The sequence below is a fragment of the Berghia stephanieae genome, chromosome 7, assembly GCF_034508935.2.
Source record: "Berghia stephanieae isolate SIO BIC M18660-M18661 chromosome 7, UCSD_Bste_1.3, whole genome shotgun sequence".
Taxonomy (NCBI): Eukaryota; Metazoa; Mollusca; class Gastropoda; order Nudibranchia; family Aeolidiidae; genus Berghia; species Berghia stephanieae.
Genome location: NC_088366.1, coordinates 64064746 through 64082530, shown reverse-complemented (window position 1 = coordinate 64082530; position 17785 = coordinate 64064746). Strand labels below are relative to the sequence as shown.

Below are 17785 nucleotides of genomic sequence, written 5' to 3'. Positions count from 1 at the left end.
GGGCGTGGCTATATTGGTTGATTTGGTGCCTGGCACTCACCGCATCCATGTTTTAAAAAATGGATTACAGCATTTTTAAAATTTAAAAAAAACTGAGAAATGGTATAAACCGCCTCTTACTTCTTTTCTGTATATTTTTTTCCTTTCTTTTGTATTTACAAATATAGCATGTTTTAAGTCATTTTATTATCATTCTGAATCGGGCACCACCTTCCAAGAACAAATGGATGTCCAGGTCAGATGCAGAAAGTGGCGATGGGTTGGTTGGCCATACCCTGCGGAAAGAGCCCTGTAATATAACCAAGCAGGCTCTCGAATGGAACCAACCCACAGGGCAAGAGGAAACGGGGTCGTCCAAAACAGACTTGGAGGAGAAGACTTCACCAAGATTTGAGCGTCTCCAATCTTACCTGGAGTGAGGCAAAGGTCTGTGCCAAGGACAGAAGAAGATGGAAGAGTGCTGTTGAGGCCCTGTACTCCGCCAGGAGTCAAGAGGCACAAGTCAAAGTCGGGCACCACCTTACACTGAAAGCACGCCACGCCACTGAACGACACAAGACTGCCATACTCTGGAAAAACACATAATATTATTTAAAAATTTGGCCAGAAAACTCGTCCTTCAACTTAATATCAATCGATTTAAATAAATGACTCTCTTCTTGGCAAAAACTCTCAAGCCCGGGACCGCCCTGAGTGTTTAAAAACTCCAAATTTTCTTTGGTGATTCTATGGAGTCCAAAAAGACTGCTTCAGATTGTTGTTGACTCATTTGTGGCCCTTCGTCTGGAAACGGTATTATGTCGGAATGAATTGGACCCCGAAAAGTGACTTCAGAATGAAATTGATAGTAAATACCAATTTTTGAGCTTTTGCATTGTGAGAAATTGTCTTCATTCTGTAACATAACAAATCGAAACAAACCCCAAGTTTCATGTTTTTGTCAATAATTTCAATTTTTTGGCACCCAAGTCATCCCGACATAATATACCATTTAGGAACGGTGGGTCACATTTTCTATCAGGATGTGACTTTGGACGCTTTGAAAGTCACATATCTACTCATAAATGCTGTTTGAAATCATAGTGGTATGTGTGTGTGCATGTATGTTGTGCGTAATGTGTGTTTGTGTGTGTGTTTTAGTGTATGTGTGTGTGTGTGTGTTTTAGTGTGTGTGTAAGTATCGGTATTGGAATTTCTCTTCCCCAGAGACAGACTTGGTTGTGTGAAAGAATGCTGCCAGATATATATCTATAGGGGTCATTAATTAACAATGCCGATCGAAATAGCAAGCAGAACAAAGCCGTTGTGTGGACACCACGTGACATAGAGAGCAAACAAGTTCTCTGTAACTGGTAGATTTCTGGTTGTATACGGATTATATATATATACATAATATTATTGTTGTTTTGTTCTCTCTCTCTCTCTCTCTCTCTCTCTCTCTCTCTCTCTCTCTCTCTCTCTCTTCTTTCTTTCTTTCTTTCTTTCTTTCTTTATTTCTCTTTCTATCTCTCTTTCTCTTTCTTTCTATCTTTCTCTCTCTCTATCTCTATCTCTATCTATCTCTCTCTCACTCTCTCTCTCTTTTTATTTATTTATATCTCTGTAACATAACACACACATACACACACATATTCACACACACACACACACACACACACACACCCACACTTATGCACACATAGTACTCATTCTATATCACAATTCAGTCTATAATTTAAGCAGAAGAAGAAAATAAAAGTTAACTAATGAAATCAACTGAAGACAACCCTTTGATAGGAAACGTACGTGATGGTTAAAAAAATATGTATCTATACCATTGGCTGTTTATAAAACAAACTTTAATAACATGAATGGATGTTTTTCTCTTTCTGTTTTGTTTTCTCTTGTTCTGTTCTGCTTTTGCTGTTTGTTTGTTTTTGTTGTTGTTTTATTTGTTGTTTGTTTGTTTGTTTGTTTTGTTGTTTTTTTGTTTTTTTATTTTTTTCAAGGGGGGGGGGGTTTGTTTGTTTTTTGTTTTTTTTTTGTTTTTTGTTTGGGAGGGGGGGGGGTTGGGAGGAGGAGGAGGGGTTCGTCTCTGCTTTTATTTACTATGTATTCTTTTTACAATATATCTTATCACAAACACTATTCTAAATGCATTGTGTTATGCACAATGTTAGTTTTATTTGATATTATGTATTCAGGGTATTTAAGGAACACGAGTCGATCCATTGTAAAGCCCTAAAATTGATATAGTGTGATATGTGATATGATATATTATGATGATATGATATGATATGATGTAATATGTGACATATGGTATGATGTGATATGTGATATGATGTGATATGTGATGTGATGTGATGTGATATGTGATATGATATGATGTGATATATGATATGATATGATTTTACTCTCATCCTCTAACACTTCCTGGTATATCTAGTACCGTTTTGAGGCGATAGGTGATAAATTATGACGTCGGCTATAAAAATAGCATAAGGACAATTTGCATTTATTCCCATCGGATCTCCATGAATTATTCGAGACACATTCCAACCAGTTTTTCTTCTACTCTGTGTATCCTGTAATCATTTTTAAACACCGTAATAAAAATTGACGAACTCCCGTCGTCTTCTGATAAACACATCGCTTAACTAAATAGAAATAAGCATTTTAAAAACAAATTTAAAAAAATTAAGAGCCCGCAAATTACTCGATACTCGTGGAATAATCCATCCATAAATCTTATAGCATTTCGATTTCTTTTTTTTTCTTTTTTTTTCTTTTTTTTTTTTATTTCATCTGTTATTCTACTGTCAGAGACTGGTGTCCGATCAAAAGGGGAGAAAGCAATTGCTATTGTCCGTGAATTCACGAGAATAAAAGTTTGAAATTTGGTGATGGATGGACCTATGAAATCGCTTCGGGGCGGAGTTAAGCCATGAGTGACGAAAAGGCGACTGCAGACATCAAAGGGTAGGCTTATATCATCAAAGGATGTCTACATTGAATTATGATATAGAATGGGCACTATGTGTGCATATGTGTGTATGTGTGTGTGTGTGTGTGTGTTTGTGTGTGTGTTTTTTTTTTTCACTTAAAATTGATATTTATATTGTAAAGTGCCCAGAGCTTGTGTTTTACACGAGAATAAGCGCTATATAAATGTGTATTATTATTATTATTATTATTATTATTATTATTATTATTATTATTATTATTATTATTATTATTATTATTATTATTATTATTATTATTATTACATGATTGACATGGCCATTTAGGGAACTCATTATCTACTCCCCCAAAAATAATCTGAACACTAGAAGGTTAACGCGATTGAAAGTGGGATATACTCCGGCTTCGTGGGCCTTACGACACTTTTTTTTAAAAGAACTTTTATAGAGAGCAATATCCATTTAACGTGCTCAAAGCGCTTTACAATGGGTCCCTGACCAACAGCAACACTTAACACGTAGGACGGTACATGACGCCTGTTAGGCAATATTACAATTTTTGGGACAGAGACAACGGCCATTTTACTCCTGAGTAATGTGAGAGAATGTGAATAAAGAGCCTTTTCCGAGGACTCAACTATGCGCCGAGCGAGGCTAGAATCCAGGACCTTCCGATCCGAAAGCGAGTGTCATACCAGTAGACCACATAGCCGCACTTAGAAAATGGTTTCATTAAAAATAATTTTAATCAATCTACATAATAACTCTCCCACCTATATTATAGGGACTAGATCGCTATCCCATTAAATTGAATTGCTGTATGCATTTAGTTGCCTCTTATCCTATAATGAAGTGAGAAAGTGTTCACAGACATTACAAAAGCAAATAGACTAAATTGTTGAGGGTTTCATTTATTCTTGGCTTTGATGTCGTAAAGACATTGTTCTCTATCGCATTCGATATATTATATGTGACCCTTCGTCTCGAACGAAACGATATTATGTCGGTGTAATTTGGACCCCGAAAAGTGACTTTAGAATTAAATTGATAGTAAATACCAATTTTTGAGTTTTTGCATTGTGAGAAATTGTCTTCATTCTTTAACATAACAAATCCAAACAAACCCCAAGTTTTGTGTTTTTGTCAATAAATTCAATTTTTTTGCACCCAAGTCATCCCGCCATAATACTGATTAGTGACGGTGGGTCACATATATGAAATGCGACATCCGTGATTTCTACACATTCCATTTCAATTCGATTGTGAGAACTTAATAGCTGATATTATTAATAAAACGCTTTCTCGATGTTGTGATATCAACATGAGGCGACTACGTATCCTTACTCTTTCCGAAATAAGTGTAATATTATAGCCTAACAGGCGTCATGTCCCGTCCTCCGTGTTAAATGTAGCTGTTGGCCAGGGACCCCTTGTAAAGCGCATTGAGCACGTTTAGTGGATATTGCGCTATGTATGTGTGTGTGTTTGTGTGTGTGTGTGTGTGTGTTTTAGAGTGTGTGTGTGTGTTTTAGTGTGCGTGTGTGTGTGTGTGTGTGTGTGTGTTTCTCTCTTCCTCTTCCTTTTTCTAACATTTGTAAAATGTTTTGTTTTTTTTTTTAAACACGAAAAGTTATATTATTTACATTTGTGTCTGCCAAACATTCAATTCAATATCTGTATGTCTTATTTATATATCCTATACATTTCCCACGTTTTTCTTCTTTACTGTAAATAATGAACTGTAATTATCTTCAAAGTTCTGAAAAGAAAGAGCGGAAAATAGAAGGAGCATTAATATCACATTACGTTTTTTAAAAGACACGAAACGCAATTCATTGTTTGAATTCAATATTGTAACTATGTCACGATAACCTGCTCTGCAGTACTCTGACAAAAGGTTTTATTGTGCGGCTATGTGGTCTAGTGGTATGACACTCGCTTTCGGATATGAAGGTCCTGGGTTCGAGCCTCGTTTAAAATATTGTGTACTGGGTACTTATTTTGACTTTTAAATTTATTTGTTGATTTATATTTTCAAATTACATGGCGTTTATTGTTTTAGTCTAGTCTAGACGTTTCTCAATATATATTATTATATTATATATATAATATATATATATTATATATATATGCGGCTATATGGTCTAGTGGTATGACACTCGCTTTCTGATCTGAAGGTCCTGGGTTCGAGCCTCGCGCTCGGCGGCGCATAGTTGAGTCCTTGGAGAAGGCTCTTAACTCACATTCTCTCACCTTACTCAGGTGCAAAATGAATACCTGGCCGTTAACAGCGTTGTCTCTGTCCGAAAAAATTGTAACATCGCCTAACAGGCGTCATGTCCCGTCCTACATGTTAAATGTTGCTGTTGGCCAGGGACCCCTTGTAAAGCGCTTTGAGCACATTTAGTGGATATTGCGCTATATAAAAGCTCAATATTTAATTTGATTTATTTATATTTGAATTTAGCCAGAAAACGTTTACTTCAAAGATTAATCCTTGTAACTGTTTTTAGGCGCATAGTTGAGTCCTTGAAAAATGCTCTTTACTCACATTCTCTCACCGTACTCATGAGTACCTGGTAGTTAACAGCGTTGCCTCTTTCCGAAAAAAAAACTATAATATCGCCTAACAGGCGTCATGTCCCGTCGTCCTAAATGTTAATTGTTGCTGTTGGCCAGGGACCCCTTGTAAAGCGCTTTGATGAGAACGTCCAGTGGATATTGCGCTATATAAAATCTCCATTTTACATGGCATCAATGAAATCTGCCATTAGTTGAAGCAAAGCGTTTCTGACCAAAATGAAAAATATGTGTTTTATGGGAGAACGGATTTACTCTGCTTCATGGATATCAAAAATTAAAATATTGTAAATAACAGGTCGGTATGTCTGTGACGAATATGACAATTTTTATTTGTGAGAATTGAATTCAATAGTCTGATGTCACGTCGACCAGCAACGGCGGCCATCGTGGTTCTAAACAAAGAAAATCGGTACTTTTTATTATTCATGCTGGCTAGAACTTTTCATATATGTATTGTGATCAGAATGTATAAAAATCAAAACAAGATCATATTTATAATGTTTTTTTTTTCTCCTCTGGATACACTTTTTTGCTCGTTGGAGAAAAATTTCATAAGCGCGTCCGCCATTGTTCCGATAGTTTAGAGCCAGTTACTAAGTTACCATGCGTCATTACGAGGGAAGTGACGTCACGACTAATGAAGCGTGTTCCAAACAGGATCATCAAAATGAATCACAATACCACTGTATTCTGAAAATACATATTTCTAAAATTTTGGCCAGACGAAGTCTCAGGTTTGAGAGTTTTTACAACGTCAACGTCATTTTTTTTTTTTTTGGGGGGGGGGGTTGTTTTTTTTTTGTTTGTTTTTTTTTTTTGGGGGGGGGGGGGGGTTGTGGGGGGGGGTGGGGTGAGGGGTGTTGTGTGTTGGTTTTTTTTGTTTTTTTTTGTTTTTTTTGTTTTTTTTTGGGGGGGGGGGGTGGTTGTTTTTTGTTTTGGTTTTGTTTCGATCTGTTTTGTTTTCAGAGTGTGGTTGAACATTCTCGTATATTGCGGGTGGTTTTTTTTCAACTTCACTTTGGCCAGATTTTTTAAAAAACACCTTCATATTAAATCGTTTAATTAAGTCAACATACATCTTGCTGAAAAATCTCAAACCACGACAGTTTATTGAAGCCTCTTATTTGTGATCAATTGACAAGTGGTGTCTTTGTGTGTAATTTAAGTACTGTACAAGCGCCCAAAAGGCTGCATGTGTCGAATTATCTGTTAGATTTATTTGCCAGAGGATATATATATATATATATATATATATATATATATATATATATATATATATATATATATATATATATATATATATATCGAGAAACGCCTAGACTAAAACGATAAACGCCATGTAATTTGAAAATATAAATAAACAAATAAATTTGAAAGTCAAAATAAATACCCAGTACCAAGTACACAATATTTTAAACCGAATGGGGGTTTCCACAGCCCTCATCATAAATTTGCAATTACCGGTACTTATAAATTGTCCAATTAATTTGAATTAACGACCTCTCGTTAGAAACAATTGCTGTCACATGATAAAGAAAACATTTAAATCGCTGGCAACCTATGGGTTTGATGTCGTGCAACTTTGAATTGTTGAAATTCTTTGGATCATGATGTACCTACCAGCATTGTGGATTAACGAGGTATCTTGCTGCTTGGAATTTAATTGTGCTCATGGGAAATTGTAGAATATGGGCTGTAATTGGATTCAATAGTCTGATGTCGCGCCGCCCGGCAACGGCGGCCATCTTGGTTCTAAACAATGAAAATCATTACTTTTTATTCTTCATGCTGGCTAGAACTTTTCATATGACTTGTGATCAGAATGTGTAAAAGTCAAAACATGATCAGATTTATGATGGGGTTTTTTTCCCCTCTGGATACGCTTTTATGCTCGTCGGAGAAATATTTCATAAGGGCGTCCGCCATTGTTCCGATAGTTTAGAGCCAGTTACTAAGTTCCCATACGTCATTACGAGGGAAGTGACCTTACGACTGTTGAAACGTATTATTTAAAACTATGAGAATTGGAATCTGTACACTATAGATGGATCGATGGATGGCAATGTTGTGAGTTTCTTAGCCAAGCACATACTATCTATAGAAATTACATCATTTATAAATTAGGGCACCCTGCCCAGTGGGTCGTTGCAAGTTGTGCTGAAGGAAACAAAATAATACGATCCCATTGGTTGAACTATTGAATACAACTCACGATTATTTTTTCTTTTGTGGCCAACGAGTTCCTTTTGGCGTAATTTTTCTGTCAGTGTTAGGATACAGTGAGTTGGTCCGTTATACTTCCGGATGGCAATGTTGTAAGCTTCTTAGCCAAGCGCATACTATCTATATGTTTACGAAGGCTGTGCAATGGCCGGACAGAATCAATGAAATCTAATGACAATATCCTTTTGTTCTTGTATATTTACAGATTTGGACTATTTATATATACCCAAACAACAGATACTATCAACTATCTTGGAGTATTGGTGAGTGTTTATCTTTATTCTTATTTAATCCTCTTCGGGCCTTGAGGCACATAGGGCATCCACCAGACATCCTCACCGGGCCTTGAGGCACATAGGGCATCCACCAGACATCCTTTTCGGGCCTTGAGGCACATAGGGCATCCACCAGACATCCTCTTCGGGCCTTGAGGCACATAGGGCATCCACCAGACATCTCCATTTTTTGCGATCGGCTGCTTTTGCGGTGGCTGTATTCCAGGACAGGCCTGCTTCCTTTAATTCTTTCTCCATGGTCCTTCGCCAGGTTTCTTTGGGTCTTCTCGCTTTCTCTTCCCATCTGCTGTCCAGTACAATGCTGTCTTAATAGTAAACAAAACTTTGTCGTCAAAATACAACATTATGAATCAATGGTCTAGCGGCTCTTCTCTTTATTCTTAGTATTTTGTCCGTGCCCGACGTCTTTGTCCGGTAGATTGTGCGGCTATGTGGTCTTGTGGTATGACACTCGCTTTCGGATCGGAAGGTCCTGGGTTCGAGCCTCGCGCTCGGCGCATAGTTGAGTCCTTGGAAATAAAACTCTTTACTCACTTTCTCTCACAGTAATCAGGTGTAGAATGAGTACCTGGCTGTTAACAGCGTTGTCTTTGTCCGAAAAAGTGTAACATCGCCAAATAGGCGGCATGTCCCGTCCTACGTGTTAAACGTTGCTGTTGACCAGGGACCCCTTGTAAAGCGCTTTGAGCACATTTAGTGGATATTGCACTATATAAAGATCAATTGTATTTTATTTTATAGACGGTAGAGGGCGGCAGTGCCGGGTCGTCGGAGTCAGTTTCCGACGTGGGTTAGCCCTTAGGGTCACATAATATTATAGTCAATTTATTTTGTCACTTCATCTCTAATATAGATAGTTCGAAGTTGACGTCACTCATGTCTTTGTTATTGTTTTTTGCCATCCGCGTTTATGAATACTTTTCACTAAACTGTATTAACCAGACTATAAACCTTCATGGTTACACACAGTTTTGTGTGTTGGTCTGTTTTACTTCCGGATGGCAATGTTGTGAACTTCTTAGCCAAATGCATACTTTCTATATCCATTATCAAGCTACGACGCCATTTGAAAGAATTGATCCATTTCACACTCATTACAATGGTTAGAAGGGGTGGGGGGGGGGATTCCTGTTATCTCAGTTGGTAGAGCACTCGATTCACGCGCAAAGGGGCCAAGATCGATCCTTGGTGCAGTCCCATCCCTGTTCACACAGCAAGTGAATGGGTAGCTGAGTCTGTTAGATTTGGCGGAAAGTACTTTGCGATAGACTAGCGTCCTATCCAAATCTTAGCAAGCTATTGCTATTGTCTATATTTCACGCTGGAGAAACCGGGATAAACTCCGTGGCTCCATGAATGGTCCGGGTCTGAATGACTTTCAATGATTTCTTTTTTATGTTGTGAGTCAATCCGTTTCGATTCCAAAGAGGTTTTGTATCGGGGAATAGGATGTGATTTGATGAAGTGAATTGTCATTGGAAAAGAGGGGGGAGGGGGGGGGGGGGGAGGGGGGGGGGGGGGGGAGGGGGGGGGGAGGAGGGAGGGGGGTGGGGTTGGCTTCGGCATCTAATTTCAAAATGGCCTTGCTGATTGTTATTGGATGCTGCAATCTGATTTTTCTTCATTATTCTTGCTTTATTTTTTTAAATTAATTTTTGTTTGTTTGCTTTTTTGTTTTTTTTTTTTTTTTTGGGTTTTTTTAGCGGGGGGGGGAGGAGGGGTTGTTCTATTTCTCCCCTGTTCTTTCCTGTTTCTTTAATTTTCTTATCTTATAAATATATATTTATCAAGGTCAGTCATATAAATTCCAAGGGTTTTTTTTTACCATTAATCTTCTTTTACAGTATTAGTAAGTGGATTCTGCATGTAAATTGTAACTGACTTGGGTTTTTCATTGATGATTGTGGCTTACGTTGTATATATTATATCATTTGGTGATGATGATGAATATGGGGATGATGAAGATAAGGATGAAGATAAGGATTGTGATGGTCGTTGCGATGCTGCTGCTGCTGCTGCTGATGATGATGATGATGATGATGATGATGATGATGATGATGATGATGATGATGATGATGGTGATGATGATGATGATGATGATGATGATGATGATGATGATGATGATGATGATGATGATGATGATGATGATCATGATCATGATCATGATCATGATGATCATGATCATGATAATGAAGATGATGATAGTGGTGTTGATAGTGGTGATAAAGATTACCATTTTAAAACATCACCATCATAATCACAATCATCATCATATTATTCCTCATCATCATCATCATCACTATCATCATTATCATCATCCTTATCTTCATCATCATCACCACGCTTGATTGAATATAGATAGTAGTAAAACTACACAAGTTGTGATGAGATGAGTCATGCATTGTCAATAATTAACTCTTTATCCCAGAGACCAGAGCCACTGCGGCACGCGTAAAATTCAAACAAAAAGAGATGTTATCGCAACAAGTTAATTGCCCCATATCATTCCCCTATGTCATGGTGCAAATGCGATAATTGTGTTATTGTTGCTTCTCCGTCTGTTGATCACAAAGGGTGCCAAGCTGTAACCAGACAGAATACCGCCAAAAACTCACAAAACACATTAATTTTAAATGAATTAAATTTGGCTGGAAAACCTTTTTACTTCAAATTATATCGATGGATTAGGATAAAATCTAACTTGGTTAAAAATGCTGAAACTGTCAATTCTTTAAAAAAGTGTTGAGTTATTTAAAGTGTCAGTTTTGAGGTATTTTGACAAGTTCTAGTCCTGTTATCTAAATTGATCAATATTTGAAATAATATTATTCTTGTCAAAAATGAATAAAAATGTTTTTTGGGGAGTGTTTTTGTCACTATTTCGCCTACCAGATCTCTCGTAATCTTAAATAAAAACATTTTCAATTTTGTTTTAACCAGAAAAAACGTCCTTCAAATATCGATCGTTTAAAATGACCATCATCTTCTCAAAAATCATTAAACCTGGGACTTCTTCGAAGTCTTTCTCGCTAGAAGTCCCAAGTTTGAGAAATTAAATGTCCACAAGATGGAATTCATTTTAATCTATGGATATTTGAAAAACGAGTTTTTTTATGGCCAAAATGTTTAAAATGTTCTTTTTTCAGAGTTTGGCCGGAGATGTTATCGGTCTCAATGCGTATAGAAATTACGATTTGATGATTTATAATTCGAAAACATGCAAGCGTTTATTGCACGACCCTTTATCGTCACAGATCGACCTTTGGCTGGCGTTATGACGTAATACGACTCCACCGCCATTGCCCGAGCTAACCGTTATGTTTGACGACAGGGGACAGACAATCAATTGTTTTACAATGATAATAATATGTATTGAAGACAACAAAAAAACAAAAAAAACAAGCAAAATAACAAACAACATCAATACGATTCAATAGTCTGATGTCAACGGCGGCCATCTTGGTTCTAAACAAAGAAAATCATTACTTTTTATTTTTCATGCTGGCTAGAACTTTTCATATGCCTTGTGATGAGAATGTGTAAAAGTCAAAACATGATCACATTTATTTATTTTTTTCCTCTGGATTAGCTTTTATGCTCGCCGGAGAAATATTTCATACGGGCCTCCGCCATTGTTCCGATAGTTTAGAGCCAGTGTTACTAAGTTACCATGAGTCATTAGGAAGGAAGTGACGTTACGACTGTTGAAGAGTATTAACATAAAGAAATAGAGTATTTAAACTAGACCATTAATGTAGCGCAATTTTAACTAAACGCGCTAAGAGCGCTTTACATGGGGTCCCTGACTAACAGCAGCATGTAACATGTAGAACGAAACATGATGCCTGTTAGGCGATATTACAGGGGGTTTTTTTAGACAGAGACAACGCTGTTAATGGCCAGGTACTCGTTTTACAAGAAAATGAGTACAAATGATTACTCTTTTTTTAAATGAGAACGGTGAGAGAATATGAGTGAAGAGTCTTTTCCAAGGACTCAACTATGCGCCGAGCGAAGCTGGAACCCATGACCTTCCGAACCGAAAGCGAGCGTCATACAACAAGACCGCAGTGTATATGCATTGAAGACAAATGTGACCCATCGTCTCAAAACGGTATTATGTCGGAATGAACCAGATGCTTAAAAGCCTAATTAAAAGTTAAACTGATCAAAAATATAAATTGTTGGCATTAGCACCCTAAAATATGGTATCCATTCTCCTCAATAAAACGTACACACTCAACACAAGTCTGATATTTCTGGATATAAATTCAATTTTCATCATCTTAACCATCCCGACTTAATACCGTTTTGGGGTGAAGGGTCACAAATAAAGAAACAAACAAAAAGAATCAGCATCAAGACAGAAGGAAACAAACTACCGGTTCATGATTTGTAACCGACGTGCACTTATTTGCAGGTCTGATGAAGTATTTTATTATGGGCCCATTGTTGTAATGGAAATCTCAACAACAAAAATGACACAAAATATTGTCCATTACTACAATGTTAAACAAGGCCCATAATTTCGTTCGGATGTCAGACCTGTATAAAATGTGACTCACCGTCTCTAAACGGTATTATGTCGGGATGACTTGGGTGCAAAAAATTGAATTTATTGACAAAAACATGAAACTTGGGGTTTGTTTCGATTTGTTATGTTACAGAATGAAGACAATTTCTCACAATACAAAAGCTCAAAAATTGGTATTTACTATCAATTTAATTCTAAAGTCACTTTTCGGGGTCCAATTCATTCCAACATAATACCGTTTCGAGACGAAGGGTCACATATATGTGCATGTCATTTGTAACCCGTAGTTTCAATCTGGTTACGTGTCGAGCGAGAATATTTTTTTAACGGTTTAAATCACAAATTCACTCTCCTTAATGAAGGCTTAATTTCACTTTGAGGTTTATAAAATAAGCTTAAAAATTCATTTTAAGAACCAGACCCACCAGAACTCGGGTTATCAGACCTGCAAATTAGGACACGTTGGCTAAACATCAACGGTATAGATAGTATGCGCTTGGCCAAGAAGTTCACAACATTGCCATCCGGAAGTATAACGGACCAACACACAAAACTGTGTGTATCCATGAACGTTTATTGTCTGGTTAATACAGTTCAGTGAGCATTACTCATAAACGCGGATGGCAAAAAACAATAACAAAGACTGAGTGACGTCATCTGCATACTATCTATACGTGCTGATATGAATATTATTTTGTACGCTTGTTTGTCTGCCTTAAAAAAATATCTATATTTTAAATAAAGTCCATTATTTTATAATTTGGCATAGAATAATAGGGTTTTCTATTTAAGTTACAGACATAGTGGTATAATTGAAAGTAGGTTTTCCCCATACCTAAATAAGGGTATAATTAATAATAGCTAAATACGGTATTCCCAGTACATGTGTGGTATTCTCACTATAATACGACCACCCACTTGAAATACCAAAGTCTTCAGTCATAGACACTAAATTAACTCACTCAATCCTAGGGAATTTTGCTAGGTTTCAAAATTGGAAAAGATCTATTAAAAATGAGCATATACATAGATAGTTTTATTCAACTACCATTAACATGTAAAAACTAAAAACATTAGCTTTGACACCACGCCTATGATTTGTCTCATAAAAATGTAATAAATAGGCATGGGGTAAAAGTAACCCGGGTAAACTACGGATATAGTCGGTGTTAGGGTTGAGTGAGTTAACGTCACCAAACGAAATTGGTATGAAATTACATTTAATTCTAGCTTGCCAAATTTAAAATCATAATTCATAAATAGATAGTTTGACAATTATATTAATTGTCACTCTGAACCAGTCTCTCTTGTTCCCTCTCTCTCTCTCTCTCTCACTCTCTCTCTCTCTTTCTCTCTCTCTTTCTCTCTCTCTCTCCCTCCCTCTCTCTCTCTCTCTCCCTCTCTCTCTCTCTCATCTCTCTCTCTCTATCTATCTCTCGCTTTTCCTCTCTCCCTCTCTCCCTCTCTCTCTATCTCTCTCATCTCTCTCTATCTATCTATCTATCTATCTATCTATCTATCTATCTATCTATCTATCTATCTATCTCTCACCTCTCTCTCTCTCTCTCTATCACACACAGACACACACACACGCACAAATACACACTCTCTCTTTCTCTGTCTCTCTCTGTCTCTCCCTCTCTCTCTCTCTCTATCTCTCTCTCTCTCTCTCTCTCCTGTTTTAGTGTCATTCCCTCCATATTTTTATCTTTCTATCTCTCCCTCTCCCTCTTTACCTCCTTGCCCCCCCCCCATCTCTCTCTCTTTCTTTATTTCTCTCTCTCTCTCTCTCTCTCTCTCTCTCTCTCTCTCTCTCTCTCTCTCTATTTCCTCTGTGTGTGTATGTGTTACTCTGTCCCTCTCTCTCTCTCTCTCTCTCTCTCTCTCTCCCTCTCTCTCTCTCTCTCTCTCTTTTCTCTGTGTGTGTATGTGTTACTCTCTCTCTCTCACCATCACACACACACACACACACACACACACACACACAAACACACTTCAAACATTCACACAGGAAACAGCTGTATATAGACCGTTGTCGAAAATTAAATCTTGTAGAAATCTCCATCAAATCCACTTGGCGTTGGGTTATTTTCAAACCGTGTCTCGTTTCAAAACACCCCATGAAGAAACTCACGTTTGTTGACACAGAAACGCCCCAGTCATTCCAACATTGAAATAGTTTAAAATCTTCAAATGGATTTGGACGGTTACCTAAACAATCAAACATTGTTTTGATTTCCATATTTTGAACTTGTAACTGTTGTCTTATTTATGAATTTGAAATGCGTTTTGATAAGTGTAAATACTTTTCCATAAATGCATAACTTTTTATCTTACTTTACCAAAAATATAACCCACAACAAACAAACAAAATCCACACAGCAACACACACACAGACACACACACACACACACACACACACACACAAACACAAAAACACCCGATCCCCCAAAAAATAACACACACAATAAAACACCAAAAACAAACACAATAAAAATTAAAACATTTTTTAAAAACTCAAAAACACGCCAAATAAAAAAAGAAAAAGAAAATAAATATTCTACATACAAACACACACACAAAAACAAATGGGCAATCAAAACTTACGAATTATTTCATTTCTCCTCATAAAAAAAGAAGAGTAAGTTGTTCTTCAGAGCCACAAGGTTCATAGAGCGGGGTTTTTTCTACCTTTGCAATATGACCCTATACTTTCTGCTAGATCTAAGACCCAGCTCCCCAAGCACTCACTCACTCACCCAATCCTCTCCGGGCCTGCTGGCACTTGAGTCGATGCAAGGGATCTCCACCTGGTCCTGTCAGCAGCTATTCTTGGGGCCATCTTGAGGGACAGACAGACCTCTCTGCTTTAGGTCCCTCTCTACGGTACGTCTGCAAGTCTCCTTGGGGCAGCCTCGCTTCCTCTTTCCTTGGGGTATCCATCCGTAGCCATCGTTAAGTTATAGCCTGACACTGAAACCCAAAAAGACTGGCATTTCTGACGTCATTATTTGGTTTTTGCACCGTCTAGTGAGTTGTCGTTAATAGTGCTCATGGAAACAAGTTATTTCATTGGTTGAACTATTGAATACAACTCACGATTTGTTTACTTTTGTGCCAAAGACTGGCATTTTGACGTCATTTTTTTGGTCAGTTCAGACCATAACTTTACGAAGGCCACGGTATCATTCGTGTTTCCCCAAGCATTGCTGGGTCATAAATAAAACCCAACGTAGACGTCACACCTGGAGTCGATCCCATAGCCTTTGCGTATTACAACATCCCATGAAGAAACACACGTTTGTTGACACAGAAACGCCCCAGTCATTCCAACATTGAAATAGTTTTAAATCTTCAAATGGATTGAGACGGCTACACAAACAATCAAACGTCGTTTTGTTTTCCATATTTTGAAATTTTGAACCATCTTATTTTTGAAAGAAATGCGTGTTGATAAGTGTAAACACAGCACTATAACTGTAAAATTTGTATCTTTTATCACCAAAACAAAAAACAATGAATTATAACTATATAATAATGATAATAAGAAAAATATTTTTTAAAACCCAGTCAAAGTTTACAATTGTCTTTTTGCTTCTTTTGTTTGTATTTTTTTTCTAGATAATTTATGCTGCTACTTACATTCTCACATTCTCTCACCTTCTTCATGTGTAGAATGAGTACCTGGCCGTTAACAATGTTGTCTCTGTCGAAAATCAATTTGTAATATCGCCTAACAAGCGTCATTTCTCGTACTACTTGTTACTGCTGGTCAGGGACCCTTTGTAAAGTGCTTGAGCACATTTAATTGATATTACGCTATATAAAAACTCAGGTGTTTTTTTTTCCCCTATTCGGGTACCGATTAATACCGGCATAATACCATTTTTAGGTGGTGAGTCAATTTTGTATTTTTTTAACAGCATCCAAATAAGTTTGTCTAAAGTTGACTTTTCTGAAAGATGCGGTACACTCAATGCTCTCCATATTGCTATGAGTACCCCCCATAATGTGCCATTCAAGCCAACCAATTAAGTTATCCGGACCCCCCTAATTGGATTTAATAGTCTGATGTCACGTCGCCCAGCAACGGCAGCCATCGTGGTTCTAAACAAGGAAAATTGGTACTTTTTATTCTTCATGCCGGCTAGAACTTTTGCTATATCTTTTGATTAGAATGTGTAAAAGTCAAAACATGATCAGATTTATAATGTTGTTTTGTTTTGTTTTTTATTCCTCTGGATACGCTTTTATGCTCGTCGGAGAAATATTTTATAAGAGCGTCCGCCATTGTTCCGATAGTTTAGAGCCAGATACTCAGTTACAATAATAATAATAATAATAATAATAGATCTTTATTGTCCATAAATATGGCAATTTGTCATTTAGTTACACTTGTTATAATGTTAAACGATAACTAAGATTGAACAGATATTTCACTCCTACTTATTTTCTCTCTCTCTCTCTCTCTCTCTCTCTCTCTCTCTCTCTCTCTCTCTCTCTCTCTCTCTCTCTCTCCTCTTTCTTTCTTTCTTTCACACGTGCGATATACACAACATAAACATATTCATTTCGTTTTCAATTTGTTACGATTGTGGCAATTCGACACCAAAAATTATCATCATTATCAATTGGTCAGTTAATCTTACATTAAATAAATTAATCAGTTAATCAGTCAACGAATCAATCCTTGGTTTTTCTGTACCATATGAAATATTCAAAATTTTTATTGCTGATGGAACGAACGTTGATTTATACTTGTTAGTTCTACATTTAATCTGACAAAACCTTCTCCCAGATGGTAAAAGACTAAATTCATGGTATAAAATATGTTTTTTATTGTTGGTAATTGAGAATGCTTTCCTTTCTATTGCTTTTCCATGAATTCTTTCTACTCCATCAAGAGGATGGTTTATTATTTTTGATGCCTCTTTGATAGATTTTGAAATTTTTGATTTATCTTTAAGTCGGCATCCTCCAAACCATATGGTGCAGCCAAACGCAATTACACTTTTAATCAATGAGTCATAAACTCTTAACATAGTTTTCTTCCTTACTTGAAATGTTCTCAATTTCCTTAGGATGTATAATCTTTGGGCAACTTTCTTAGATATTATATTAATATGTTGAGAGAAATTGAGGGAACTATCAATGGTTATTCCTAAATATTTAAAATAGTCAACTATCTCAACATCATCTTTACCGATCGC

General features: G+C 36.9%; 1 protein-coding gene across 1 annotated transcript in view; it reads left to right on the top strand.

Moving 5' to 3' along the window:
- Positions 1-17785, top strand: part of LOC144977647 (uncharacterized) — a 439534-nt gene that overhangs the window by 247891 nt on the left and 173858 nt on the right. Inside the window, exon 4 of the mRNA XM_078923066.1 lies at positions 7951-8008. The gene's annotated coding sequence lies outside the window, so the exon portion shown is untranslated. The remainder of the gene's footprint in view (positions 1-7950; positions 8009-17785) is intronic.